Source organism: Stenella coeruleoalba, assembly GCF_951394435.1.
Source record: "Stenella coeruleoalba genome assembly, contig: scaffold_49, whole genome shotgun sequence".
Lineage (NCBI taxonomy): Eukaryota > Metazoa > Chordata > Mammalia > Artiodactyla > Delphinidae > Stenella > Stenella coeruleoalba.
This window is the reverse complement of record NW_027646118.1, coordinates 1,637,020-1,652,200: the sequence shown is the minus strand read 5'-3', so window position 1 is coordinate 1,652,200 and position 15,181 is coordinate 1,637,020. Positions and strand designations below refer to the sequence as shown.

General features: G+C 44.0%; 1 long non-coding RNA gene across 6 annotated transcripts in view; it reads right to left on the bottom strand.

Annotated features, from left to right (window-relative positions):
* LOC307181315 overlaps positions 1–15,181 on the bottom strand; it is a 2,020,778-nt gene that overhangs the window by 376,043 nt on the left and 1,629,554 nt on the right. For 2 of the 6 annotated variants that reach the window (XR_013826419.1, XR_013826420.1), the window contains exons 6-7: positions 12,359–12,436; positions 4,394–4,551 (exon numbers count right to left, since the gene is read on the bottom strand). This is a non-coding gene — a long non-coding RNA (uncharacterized lncRNA). Of the gene's footprint in view, positions 1–4,392; positions 4,552–12,358; positions 12,437–15,181 lie in introns of those variants that run through there. The other 4 variants (XR_013826416.1, XR_013826417.1, XR_013826418.1 and 1 more) reach the window with 3 other exon arrangements.

The window sequence follows — 15,181 nt, the reverse complement described above, 5'->3', positions numbered from 1 at the left end:
CAGATAAAGTTCCTTAAGCCAAATATGGAATAGACAAGAGCTACTCCTTGCTCAACGAAATGGACTCAACACCCCATATTAAACGCCTAAGAATGTACCTGACTAGTAAGTATCTTAAAACCTATGGATTGCTATGTCTCCAAAAGAGAATCAAGCGTGTGTACAGGGACATAAACGCAGCAGTGATAGGATTGGAGAGGTTCGGTGAGCAAATGAAGACCCTTTGAAGTCATATTGCATGGTACCCATTACACGGGTCTCAACTCTCCAGGTTTAAGGTATTCTTCCTTCAGCTAAAACATGCATGTGGAACCCAAGTATGATCAACCATGTGAACGGGAGACGTGTTCAAATATGTCTCAGTTTTCCTCCCCTGGTACTCGGGTGCAACATTCCAGACGCTTTACTAACACTCTCCCCACTTGGAGAGTCAGCGCCTTTAACCTCCTGTTTGGCCCAGTTTGCAATTTCTGCGGAAGATGAACAGGAATAGCGAGACCAATGAGAGGCTAGCTGGAGGTGTCTGGACGGGCAAATTTAACTCTCATTTCCCACCAGGAAGAGGAAATAACCAAAGGCTCAGCGTGCCGTACCGGAACCAGATTAGGGCCTGAAGCCATCCTGCGGTGTTGCGGTCAGCTCAAAAGAAAGCGAGTTGAAGAAAGGAGCTCAGGGGCACTGTAATTCACAAACCTGCAGAGTTATAAATGACAGCTATCGTCCAAAAATAGACTGAAGTAAGGCTGCCAAGAGGACTTGAAAGAGGGGCAGAATTGCAGGAAACCGATTTCAGGAGGTAGACTGGAATTGCATTGAAAGCATAGGAAAAGAGGCAGAACGTCCACAATGATGCACTTGGCCAAAAAGGGCGTATGCGTTTTTTCCTGAATATATTCAGGAAAAAACGCATACGCCCTTTTTGGCCAACCAAGCAAGCTTGCAAAGGAAATCTGCACTACAATGAAGTCTCACTTCCCCCCGGTCAAAAGGGCCATCTGAAAAAAGTGCAAAATCCAGAAAGGCAGGACAGGACATGGAGAACTGGGAGCCTTGTTATGCTGATGGGCGGGATGTAAATTGCCAACAACCACTCGGGAGAAGTGTATGGTGTTTCCTGAAACATCTAAAAAACAAAGCAACAGAACCTAGGGCACTTCCACTTATGGTCCTATAGCTTAGGGAAATTAAAACCAAAAAGACACAGCCACCCCAAACTTTCGAACGGCTCTGTTTACAAGAACCTCATTTACAGTACAAGTTCAACATCGCAGAAAGTGAAAAATGGATAAAGAAGTTGTGGTATTTACTTACAAAGCAATATCACTCAGCAATGAAATCTGTGTCATCAGGCCCGTAGCAGCACAATGAGTGGATTCAGGTATGATGATTCTAACTGAAATAAGTCACACAGAAAAAGAAACATCATAAGATATCAGTAATACACGGAATGTAAACTTGGCTACACAGGAACTGAATTACAGAACAGAACAGGGTCTCAAATTTAGAAAACCAACTTATGCTTGCTTAAGGGGAAAGGTGAGTTGGGGTGCTGCATAAAACCAGAGATTGAAATGAGCACAGATAAAGTTCCTTAAGTCAAATATGGAATAGACAAGAGCTACTCCTTGCTCAACGAAATGGACTCAACACCGCATATTAAACGCCTAAGAATGTACCTGACTAGTAAGTATCTTAAAACCTATGGATTGCTATGTCTCTGAAAGAGAATCAAGCATGTGTACAGGGGCATAAACGCAGCAGTGATAGGATTGGAGAGGTTCGGTGAGCAAATGAAGACCCTTTGAAGTCATATTGCATGGTACCCATTACACGGGTCTTAACTCTCCAGGTTTAAGGTATTCTTCCTTCAGCTAAAACATGCATGTGGAACCCAAGTATGATCAACCATGTGAACGGGAGACGTGTTCAAATATGTCTCAGTTTTCCTCCCCTGGTACTCGGGTGCAACATTCCAGACGCTTTACTAACACTCTCCCCACTTGGAGAGTCAGCGCCTTTAATCTCCTGTTTGGCCCAGTTTGCAATTTCTGCGGAAGATGAACAGGAATAGCGAGAACCAATGAGAGACTAGCTGGAGGTGTCTGGACGGGCAAATTTAACTCTCATTTCCCACCAGGAAGAGGAAATAACGAAAGGCTCAGCGTGCCGTGCCGGAACCAGATTAGGGCCTGAAGCCATCCTGCGGTGTTGCGGCCAGGTCACAAGAAAGCGAGTTGAAGAAAGGAGCTCAGGGGCACTGTAATTCACAAACCTGCAGAGTTATAAATGACAGCTATCGTCCAAAAATAGACTGAAGTAAGGCTGCCAAGAGGACTTGAAAGCAGGGCAGAATTGCAGGAAACCAATTTCAGGAGGTAGACTGGAATTGCATTGAAAGCATAGGAAAAGAGGCAGAACGTCCACAATGATGCACTTGGCCAAAAAGGGCGTATGCGTTTTTTCCTGAATATATTCAGGAAAAAACGCATACGCACTTTTTGGCCAACCAAGCAAGCTTGCAAAGGAAATCTGCACTACAATGAAGTCTCACTTCCCCCCGGTCAAAAGGGCCATCTGAAAAAAGTGTAAAATCCAGAAAGGCAGGACAGGCCATGGAGAACTGGGAGCCTTGTTATGCTGATGGGCGGGATGTAAATTGCCAACAGACACTCGGGAGAAGTGTATGGTGTTTCCTGAAACATCTAAAAAACAAAGCAACAGAACCTAGGGCACTTCCACTTATGGTCCTATAGCTTAGGGAAATTAAAATCAAAAAGACACAGCCACCCCAAAGTTTGGGACGCCTCTGTTTACAAGAACCTCGTTTACAGTACAAGTTCAACATCGCAGAAAGTGAAAAATGGATAAAGAAGTTGTGGTATTTACTTACAAAGCAATATCACTCAGCAATGAAATCTGTGTCATCAGGCCATTAGCAGCACAATGAGTGGATTCAGGTATGATGATTCTAACTGAAGTAAGTCACACAGAAAAAGAAACATCATAAGATATCAGTAATACACGGAATGTAAACTTGGCTACACAGGAACTGAATTACAGAACAGAACAGGTTCTCAAATTTAGAAAACCAACTTATGCTTGCTTAAGGGTAAAGGTGAGTTGGGGTGCTGCATAAAACCAGAGATTGAAATGAGCACAGATAAAGTTCCTTAAGCCAAATATGGAATAGACAAGAGCTACTCCTTGCTCAACGAAATGGACTCAACACCCCATATTAAACGCCTAAGAATGTACCTGACTAGTAAGTATCTTAAAACCTATGGATTGCTATGTCTCCAAAAGAGAATCAAGCGTGTGTACAGGGGCATAAACGCAGCAGTGATAGGATTGGAGAGGTTCGGTGAGCAAATGAAGACCCTTTGAAGTCATATTGCATGGTACCCATTCCACGGGTCTCAACTCTCCAGGTTTAAGGTATTCTTCCTTCAGCTAAAACATGCATGTGGAACCCAGAGTATGATCAACCATGTGAACGGGAGACGTGTTCAAATATGTCTCAGTTTTCCTCCCCTGGTACTCGGGTGCAACATTCCAGACGCTTTACTAACACTCTCCCGACTTGGAGAGTCAGTCCCTTTAACCTCCTGTTTGGCCCAGTTTGCAATTTCTGCGGAAGATGAACAGGAATAGCGAGAACCAATGAGAGACTAGCTGGAGGTGTCTGAACGGGCAAATTTAACTCTCAATTCCCACCAGGAAGAGGAATTAACCAAAGGCTCAGCATGCCGGGCCGGAACCAGATTAGGGCCTGAAGCCATCCTGCGGTGTGCGGCCAGGTCACAAGAAAGCGAGTTGAAGAAAGGAGCTCAGGGGCACTGTAATTCACAAACCTGCAGAGTTATAAATGACAGCTATCGTCCAAAAATAGACTGAAGTAAGGCTGCCAAGAGGACTTGAAAGCGGGGCAGAATTGCAGGAAACCGATTTCAGGAGGTAGACTGGAATTGCATTGAAAGCATAGGAAAAGAGGCAGAATGTCCACAATGATGCACTTGGCCAAAAAGGGCGTATGCGTTTTTTCCTGAATATATTCAGGAAAAAACGCATACGCACTTTTTGGCCAACCAAGCAAGCTTGCAAAGGAAATCTGCACTACAATGAAGTCTCACTTCCCCCCGGTCAAAAGGGCCATCTGAAAAAAGTGTAAAATCCAGAAAGGCAGGACAGGCCATGGAGAACTGGGAGCCTTGTTATGCTGATGGGCGGGATGTAAATTGCCAACAACCACTCGGGAGAAGTGTATGGTGTTTCCTGAAACATCTAAAAAACAAAGCAACAGAGCCTAGGGCACTGCCACTTATGGTCCTATAGCTTAGGGAAATTAAAATCAAAAAGACACAGCCACCCCAAAGTTTGGAACGGCTCTGTTTACAAGAGCCTCGTTTACAGTACAAGTTCAACATCGCAGAAAGTGAAAAATGGATAAAGAAGTTGTGGTATTTACTTACAAAGCAATATCACTCAGCAATGAAATCTGTGTCATCAGGCCCTTAGCAGCACAATTAGTGGATTCAGGTATGATGATTCTAACTGAAGTAAGTCACACAGAAAAAGAAACATCATAAGATATCAGTAATACACGGAATGTAAACTTGGCTACACAGGAACTGAATTACAGAACAGAACAGTGTCTCAAATTTAGAAAACCAACTTATGCTTGCTTAAGGGGAAAGGTGAGTTGGGGTGCTGCATAAAACCAGAGATTGAAATGAGCACAGATAAAGTTCCTTAAGTCAAATATGGAATAGACAAGAGCTACTCCTTGCTCAACGAAATGGACTCAACACCGCATATTAAACGCCTAAGAATGTACCTGACTAGTTAATATCTTAAAACCTATGGATTGCTATGTCTCCGAAAGAGAATCAAGCATGTGTACAGGGGCATAAACGCAGCAGTGATAGGATTGGAGAGGTTCGGTGAGCAAATGAAGACCCTTTGAAGTCATATTGCATGGTACCCATTACACGGGTCTTAACTCTCCAGGTTTAAGGTATTCTTCCTTCAGCTAAAACATGCATGTGGAACCCAAGTATGATCAACCATGTGAACGGGAGACGTGTTCAAATATGTCTCAGTTTTCCTCCCCTGGTACTCGGGTGCAACATTCCAGACGCTTTACTAACACTCTCCCCACTTGGAGAGTCAGCGCCTTTAACCTCCTGTTTGGCCCAGTTTGCAATTTCTGCGGAAGATGAACAGGAATAGCGAGAACCAATGAGAGACTAGCTGGAGGTGTCTGGACGGGCAAATTTAACTCTCATTTCCCACCAGGAAGAGGAAATAACGAAAGGCTCAGCGTGCCGTGCCGGAACCAGATTACGGCCTGAAGCCATCCTGCGGTGTTGCGGCCAGGTCACAAGAAAGCGAGTTGAAGAAAGGAGCTCAGGGGCACTGTAATTCACAAACCTGCAGAGTTATAAATGACAGCTATCGTCCAAAAATAGACTGAAGTAAGGCTGCCAAGAGGACTTGAAAGCGGGGCAGAATTGCAGGAAACCGATTTCAGGAGGTAGACTGGAATTGCATTGAAAGCATAGGAAAAGAGGCAGAACGTCCACAATGATGCACTTGGCCAAAAAGGGCGTATGCGTTTTTTCCTGAATATATTCAGGAAAAAACGCATACGCCCTTTTTGGCCAACCAAGCAAGCTTGCAAAGGAAATCTGCACTACAATGAAGTCTCACTTCCCCCGGTCAAAAGGGCCATCTGAAAAAAGTGTAAAATCCAGAAAGGCAACAGGCCATTGAGAACTGGGAACCTTGTTATGCTGATGGGCGGGATGTAAATTGCCAACAGACACTCCGGAGAAGTGTATGGTGTTTCCTGAAACATCTAAAAAACAAAGCAACAGAGCCTAGGGCACTTCCACTTATGGTCCTATAGCTTAGGGAAATTAAAATCAAAAAGACACAGCCACCCCAAAGTTTGGGACGCCTCTGTTTACAAGAACCTCGTTTACAGTACAAGTTCAACATCGCAGAAAGTGAAAAATGGATAAAGAACTTGTGGTACTTACGTACAATGCAGTATCACTCAGCAATGAAATCTATGTCATCAGGCCCTTAGCAGCATAATGAGTAGATTCAGGTACGATGATTCTAACTGAAATAAGTCACACAGAAAAAGAAACATCATAAGATATCAGTAATACACGGAATGTAAACTTGGCTACACAGGAACTGAATTACAGAACAGAACAGGGTCTCAAATTTAGAAAACCAACTTATGCTTGCTTAAGGTTAAAGGTGAGTTGGGTTGCTGCATAAAGCCAGAGATTGAAATGAGCACAGATAAAGTTCCTTAAGCCAAATATGGAATAGACAAGAGCTACTCCTTGCTCAGCGAAATGGACTCAACACCGCATATTAAACGCCTAAGAATGTACCTGACTAGTAAGTATCTTAAAACCTATGGATCGCTATGTCTCCGAAAGAGAATCAAGCATGTGTACAGGGGCATAAACGCAGCAGTGATAGGATTGGAGAGGTTCGGTGAGCAAATGAAGACCCTTTGAAGTCATATTGCATGGTACCCATTCCACGGGTTTCAACTACCCAGGTTTTAGGTATTCTTCCTTCAGCTAAAACATGCATGTGGAACCCAGAGTATGATCAACCATGTGATCGGGAGACGTGTTCAAATATGTCTCAGTTTTCCTCCCCTGGTACTCGGGTGCAACATTGCAGACGCTTTACTAACACTCTCCCCACTTGGAGAGTCAGCGCCTTTAACCTCCTGTTTGGCACAGTTTGCAATTTCTGCGGAAGATGAACAGGAATAGCGAGAACCAATGAGAGGCTAGCTGGAGGTGTCTGGACGGGCAAATTTAACTCTCATTTCGCAACAGGAAGAGGAAATAACCAAAGGCTCAGCGTTCCATACCGAAACCAGATTAGGGCCTGAAGCCATCCTGCGGTGTTGCGGCCAGCTCAAAAGAAACCGAGTTGAAGAAACGAGCTCAGGGGCACTGTAATTCACAAACCTGCAGTTATAAATGACAGCTATCGTCCAAAAATAGACTGAAGTAAGGCTGCCAAGAGGACTTGAAAGCGGGGCAGAATTGCAGGAAACCGATTTCAGGAGGTAGACTGGAATTGCATTGAAAGCATAGGAAAAGAGGCAGAACGTCCACAATGATGCACTTGGCCAAAAAGGGCGTATGCGTTTTTTCCTGAATATATTCAGGAAAAAACGCATACGCCCTTTTTGGCCAACCAAGCAAGCTTGCAAAGGAAATCTGCACTACAATGAAGTCTCACTTCCCCCTGGTCAAAAGGGCCATCTGAAAAAAGTGTAAAATCCAGAAAGGCAGGACAGGCCATGGAGAACTGGGAGCCTTGTTATGCTGATGTGCGGGATGTAAATTGCCAACAACCACTCGGGAGAAGTGTATGGTGTTTCCTGAAACATCTAAAAAACAAAGCAACAGAACCTAGGGCACTTCCACTTATGGTCCTATAGCTTAGGGAAATTAAAATCAAAAAGACACAGCCACCCCAAACTTTCGAACGGCTCTGTTTACAAGAACCTCGTTTACAGTACAAGTTCAACATCGCAGAAAGTGAAAAATGGATAAAGAAGTTGTGGTATTTACTTACAAAGCAATATCACTCAGCAATGAAATCTGTGTCATCAGGCCCATAGCAGCACAATGGGTGGATTCAGGTATGATGATTCTAACTGAAATAAGTCACACAGAAAAGAAACATCATAAGATATCAGTAATACACGGAATGTAAACTTGGCTACACAGGAACTGAATTACAGAACAGAACAGGGTCTCAAATTTAGAAAAACAACTTATGCTTGCTTAAGGGGAAAGGTGAGTTGGGGTGCTGCATAAAACCAGAGATTGAAATGAGCACAGATAAAGTTCCTTAAGTCAAATATGGAATAGACAAGAGCTACTCCTTGCTCAACGAAATGGACTCAACACCGCATATTAAACGCCTAAGAATGTACCTGACTAGTAAGTATCGGAAAACCTATGGATTGCTATGTCTCCAAAAGAGAATCAAGCATGTGTACAGGGGCATAAACGCAGCAGTGATAGGATTGGAGAGGTTCGGTGAGCAAATGAAGACCCTTTGAAGTCATATTGCATGGTACCCCTTACACGGGTCTTAACTCTCCAGGTTTAAGGTATTCTTCCTTCAGCTAAAACATGCATGTGGAACCCAAGTATGATCAACCATGTGAACGGGAGACGTGTTCAAATATGTCTCAGTTTTCCTCCCCTGGTACTCGGGTGCAACATTCCAGACGCTTTACTAACACTCTCCCCACTTGGAGAGTCAGCGCCTTTAACCTCCTGTTTGGCCCAGTTTGCAATTTCTGCGGAAGATGAACAGGAATAGCGAGAACCAATGAGAGACTAGCTGGAGGTGTCTGGACGGGCAAATTTAACTCTCATTTCCCACCAGGAAGAGGAAATAACGAAAGGCTCAGCGTGCCGTGCCGGAACCAGATTAGGGCCTGAAGCCATCCTGCGGTGTTGCGGCCAGGTCACAAGAAAGCGAGTTGAAGAAAGGAGCTCAGGGGCACTGTAATTCACAAACCTGCAGAGTTATAAATGACAGCTATCGTCCAAAAATAGACTGAAGTAAGGCTGCCAAGAGGACTTGAAAGCGGGGCAGAATTGCAGGAAACCGATTTCAGGAGGTAGACTGGAATAGCATTGAAAGCATAGGAAAAGAGGCAGAACGTCCACAATGATGCACTTGGCCAAAAAGGGCGTATGCGTTTTTTCCTGAATATATTCAGGAAAAAACGCATACGCCCTTTTTGGCCAACCAAGCAAGCTTGCAAAGGAAATCTGCACTACAATGAAGTCTCACTTCCCCCCGGTCAAAAGGGCCATCTGAAAAAAGTGTAAAATCCAGAAAGGCAACAGGCCATGGCGAACTGGGAGCCTTGTTATGCTGATGGGCGGGATGTAAATTGCCAACAGACACTTGGGAGAAGTGTATGGTGTTTCCTGAAACATCTAAAAAACAAAGCAACAGAGCCTAGGGCACTTCCACTTATGGTCCTATAGCTTAGGGAAATTAAAATCAAAAAGACACAGCCACCCCAAAGTTTGGAACGGCTCTGTTTACAAGAACCTCGTTTACAGTACAAGTTCAACATCGCAGAAAGTGAAAAATGGATAAAGAAGTTGTGGTATTCACTTACAAAGCAATATCACTCAGCAATGAAATCTATGTCATCAGTCCCTTAGCAGCACAATGAGTGGATTCAGGTATGATGATTCTAACTGAAATAAGTCACACAGAAAAAGAAACATCATAAGATATCAGTAATACACGGAATGGAAACTTGGCTACACAGGAACTGAATTACAGAACAGAACAGGGTCTCAAATTTAGAAAAACAACTTATGCTTGCTTAAGGGTAAAGGTGAGTTGGGGTGCTGCATAAAACCAGAGATTGAAATGAGCACAGATAAAGTTCCTTAAGTCAAATATGGAATAGACAAGAGCTACTCCTTGCTCAACGAAATGGACTCAACACCGCATATTAAACGCCTAAGAATGTACCTGACTTGTAAGTATCTTAAAACCTATGGATTGCTATGTCTCCAAAAGAGAATCAAGCATGTGTACAGGGGCATAAACGCAGCAGTGATAGGATTGGAGAGGTTCGGTGAGCAAATGAAGACCCTTTCAAGTCATATTGCATGGTACCCATTCCACGGGTTTCAACTACCCAGGTTTAAGGTATTCTTCCTTCAGCTAAAACATGCATGTGGAACCTAGAGTATGATCAACCATGTGATCGGGAGACGTGTTCAAATATGTCTCAGTTTTCCTCCCCTGGTACTCGGGTGCAACATTCCAGACGCTTTACTAACACTCTCCCCACTTGGAGAGTCAGTCCCTTTAACCTCCTGTTTGGCCCAGTTTGCAATTTCTGCGGAAGATGAACAGGAATAGCGAGAACCAATGAGAGACTAGCTGGAGGTGTCTGGACGGGCAAATTTAACTCTCATTTCCCACCAGGAAGAGGAATTAACCAAAGGCTCAGCATGCCGGGCCGGAACCAGATTAGGGCCTGAAGCCATCCTGCGGTGTTGCGGCCAGGTCACAAGAAAGCGAGTTGAAGAAAGGAGCTCAGGGGCACTGTAATTCACAAACCTGCAGAGTTATAAATGACAGCTATCGTCCAAAAATAGACTGAAGTAAGGCTGCCAAGAGGACTTGAAAGCGGGGCAGAATTGCAGGAAACCGATTTCAGGAGGTAGACTGGAATTGCATTGAAAGCATAGGAAAAGAGGCAGAACGTCCACAATGATGCACTTGGCCAAAAAGGGCGTATGCGTTTTTTCCTGAATATATTCAGGAAAAAAACGCATACGCCCTTTTTGGCCAACCAAGCAAGCTTGCAAAGGAAATCTGCACTACAATGAAGTCTCACTTCCCCCCGGTCAAAAGGGCCATCTGAAAAAAGTGTAAAATCCAGAAAGGCAGGACAGGCCATGGAGAACTGGGAGCCTTGTTATGCTGATGTGCGGGATGTAAATTGCCAACAACCACTCGGGAGAAGTGTATGGTGTTTCCTGAAACATCTAAAAAACAAAGCAACAGAACCTAGGGCACTTCCACTTATGGTCCTATAGCTTAGGGAAATTAAAATCAAAAAGACACAGCCACCCCAAACTTTCGAACGGCTCTGTTTACAAGAACCTCGTTTACAGTACAAGTTCAACATCGCAGAAAGTGAAAAATGGATAAAGAAGTTGTGGTATTTACTTACAAAGCAATATCACTCAGCAATGAAATCTGTGTCATCAGGCCCATAGCAGCACAATGGGTGGATTCAGGTATGATGATTCTAACTGAAATAAGTCACACAGAAAAGAAACATCATAAGATATCAGTAATACACGGAATGTAAACTTGGCTACACAGGAACTGAATTACAGAACAGAACAGGGTCTCAAATTTAGAAAAACAACTTATGCTTGCTTAAGGGGAAAGGTGAGTTGGGGTGCTGCATAAAACCAGAGATTGAAATGAGCACAGATAAAGTTCCTTAAGTCAAATATGGAATAGACAAGAGCTACTCCTTGCTCAACGAAATGGACTCAACACCGCATATTAAACGCCTAAGAATGTACCTGACTAGTAAGTATCGTAAAACCTATGGATTGCTATGTCTCCGAAAGAGAATCAAGCATGTGTACAGGGGCATAAACGCAGCAGTGATAGGATTGGAGAGGTTCGGTGAGCAAATGAAGACCCTTTGAAGTCATATTGCATGGTACCCATTCCACGGGTCTCAACTCTCCAGGTTTAAGGTATTCTTCCTTCAGCTAAAACATGCATGTGGAACCCAAGAATGATCAACCATGTGAACGGGAGACGTGTTCAAATATGTCTCAGTTTTCCTCCCCTGATACTCGGGTGCAACATTCCAGACGCTTTACTAACACTCTCCCCACTTGGAGAGTCAGCGCCTTTAACCTCCTGTTTGGCCCAGTTTGCAATTTCTGCAGAAGATGAACAGGAATACCGAGAACCAATGAGAGGCTAGCTGGAGGTGTCTGGACGGACAAATTTAACTCTCATTTCCCACCAGGAAGAGGAAATAACCAAAGGCTCAGCGTGCCGTACCGGAACCAGATTAGGGCCTGAAGCCATCCTGCGGTGTTGCGGCCAGGTCACAAGAAAGCGAGTTGAAGAAAGGAGCTCAGGGGCACTGTAATTCACAAACCTGCAGAGTTATAAATGACAGCTATCGTCCAAAAATAGACTGAAGTAAGGCTGCCAAGAGGACTTGAAAGCGGGGCAGAATTGCAGGAAACCGATTTCAGGAGGTAGACTGGAATTGCATTGAAAGCATAGGAAAAGAGGCAGAACGTCCACAATGATGCACTTGGCCAAAAAGGGCGTATGCGTTTTTTCCTGAATATATTCAGGAAAAAACGCATACGCCCTTTTTGGCCAACCAAGCAAGCTTGCAAAGGAAATCTGCACTACAATGAAGTCTCACTTCCCCCCGGTCAAAAGGGCCATCTGAAAAAAGTGTAAAATCCAGAAAGGCAGGACAGGCCATGGAGAACTGGGAGCCTTGTTATGCTGATGGGCGGGATGTAAATTGCCAACAACCACTCGGGAGAAGTGTATGGTGTTTCCTGAAACATCTAAAAAACAAAGCAACAGAACCTAGGGCACTTCCACTTATGGTCCTATAGCTTAGGGAAATTAAAATCAAAAAGACACAGCCACCCCAAAGTTTGGAACGGCTCTGTTTACAAGAACCTCGTTTACAGTACAAGTTCAACATCGCAGAAAGTGAAAAATGGATAAAGAAGTTGTGGTATTTACTTACAAAGCAATATCACTCAGCAATGAAATCTGTGTCATCAGGCCCTTAGCAGCACCATTAGTGGATTCAGGTATGATGATTCTAAATGAAGTAAGTCACACAGAAAAAGAAACATCATAAGATATCAGTAATACACGGAATGTAAACTTGGCTACACGGGAACTGAATTACAGAACAGAACAGGGTCTCAAATTTAGAAAACCAACTTATGCTTGCTTAAGGGGAAAGGTGAGTTGGGGTGCTGCATAAAACCAGAGATTGAAATGAGCACAGATAAAGTTCCTTAAGTCAAATATGGAATAGACAAGAGCTACTCCTTGCTCAACGAAATGGACTCAACACCGCATATTAAACGCCTAAGAATGTACCTGACTAGTTAATATCTTAAAACCTATGGATTGCTATGTCTCCGAAAGAGAATCAAGCATGTGTACAGGGGCATAAACGCAGCAGTGATAGGATTGGAGAGGTTCGGTGAGCAAATGAAGACCCTTTGAAGTCATATTGCATGGTACCCATTACACGGGTCTTAACTCTCCAGGTTTAAGGTATTCTTCCTTCACCTAAAACATGCATGTGGAACCCAAGTATGATCAACCATGTGAACGGGAGACGTGTTCAAATATGTCTCAGTTTTCCTCCCCTGGTACTCGGGTGCAACATTCCAGACGCTTTACTAACACTCTCCCCACTTGGAGAGTCAGCGCCTTTAACCTCCTGTTTGGCCCAGTTTGCAATTTCTGCGGAAGATGAACAGGAATAGCGAGAACCAATGAGAGACTAGATGGAGGTGTCTGGACGGGCAAATTTAACTCTCATTTCCCACCAGGAAGAGGAAATAACGAAAGGCTCAGCGTGCCGTGCCGGAACCAGATTAGGGCCTGAAGCCATCCTGCGGTGTTGCGGCCAGGTCACAAGAAAGCGAGTTGAAGAAAGGAGCTCAGGGGCACTGTAATTCACAAACCTGCAGAGTTATAAATGACAGCTATCGTCCAAAAATAGACTGAAGTAAGGCTGCCAAGAGGACTTGAAAGCGGGGCAGAATTGCAGGAAACCGATTTCAGGAGGTAGACTGGAATTGCATTGAAAGCATAGGAAAAGAGGCAGAACGTCCACAATGATGCACTTGGCCAAAAAGGGCGTATGCGTTTTTTCCTGAATATATTCAGGAAAAAACGCATACGCCCTTTTTGGCCAACCAAGCAAGCTTGCAAAGGAAATCTGCACTACAATGAAGTCTCACTTCCCCCGGTCAAAAGGGCCATCTGAAAAAAGTGTAAAATCCAGAAAGGCAACAGGCCATTGAGAACTGGGAGCCTTGTTATGCTGATGGGCGGGATGTAAATTGCCAACAGACACTCGGGAGAAGTGTATGGTGTTTCCTGAAACATCTAAAAAACAAAGCAACAGAGCCTAGGGCACTTCCACTTATGGTCCTATAGCTTAGGGAAATTAAAATCAAAAAGACACAGCCACCCCAAAGTTTGGAACGGCTCTGTTTACAAGAACCTCGTTTACAGTACAAGTTCAACATCGCAGAAAGTGAAAAATGGATAAAGAACTTGTGGTACTTACGTACAATGCAGTGTCACTCAGCAATGAAATCTATGTCATCAGGCCCGTAGCAGCATAATGAGTAGATTCAGGTACGATGATTCTAACTGAAATAAGTCACACAGAAAAAGAAACATCATAAGATATCACTAATACACGGAATGTAAACTTGGCTACACAGGAACTGAATTCCAAAACAGAACAGGTTCTCAAATTTAGAAAACCAACTTATGCTTGCTTAAGGCGAAAGGTGAGTTGGGTTGCTGCATAAAACCAGAGATTGAAATGAGCACAGATAAAGTTCCTTAAGCCAAATATGGAATAGACAAGAGCTACTCCTTGCTCAACGAAATGGACTCAACACCGCATATTAAACGCCTAAGAATGTACCTGACTAGTAAGTATCTTAAAACCTATGGATTGCTATGTCTCCGAAAGAGAATCAAGCATGTGTACAGGGGCATAAACGCAGCAGTGATAGGATTGGAGAGATTCGGTGAGCAAATGAAGACCCTTTGAAGTCATATTGCATGGTACCCATTCCACGGGTTTCAACTACCCAGGTTTTAGGTATTCTTCCTTCAGCTAAAACATGCATGTGGAACCCAGAGTATGATCAACCATGTGATCGGGAGACGTGTTCAAATATGTCTCAGTTTTCCTCCCCTGGTACTCGGGTGCAACATTCCAGACGCTTTACTAACACTCTCCCCACTTGGAGAGTCAGCGCCTTTAACCTCCTGTTTGGCACAGTTTGCAATTTCTGCGGAAGATGAACAGGAATAGCGAGAACCAATGAGAGGCTAGCTGGAGGTGTCTGGACGGGCAAATTTAACTCTCATTTCCCAACAGGAAGAGGAAATAACCAAAGGCTCAGCGTGCCGTACCGGAACCAGATTAGGGCCTGAAGCCATCCTGCGGTGTTGCGGCCAGCTCAAAAGAAAGCGAGTTGAAGAAAGGAGCTCAGGGGCACTGTAATTCACAAACCTGCAGAGTTATAAATGACAGCTATCGTCCAAAAATAGACTGAAGTAAGGCTGCCAAGAGGACTTGAAAGCAGGGCAGAATTGCAGGAAACCGATTTCAGGAGGTAGACTGGAATTGCATTGAAAGCATAGGAAAAGAGGCAGAACGTCCACAATGATGCACTTGGCCAAAAAGGGCGTATGCGTTTTTTCCTGAATATATTCAGGAAAAAACGCATACGCCCTTTTTGGCCAACCAAGCAAGCTTGCAAAGGAAATCTGCACTACAATGAAGTCTCACTTCCCC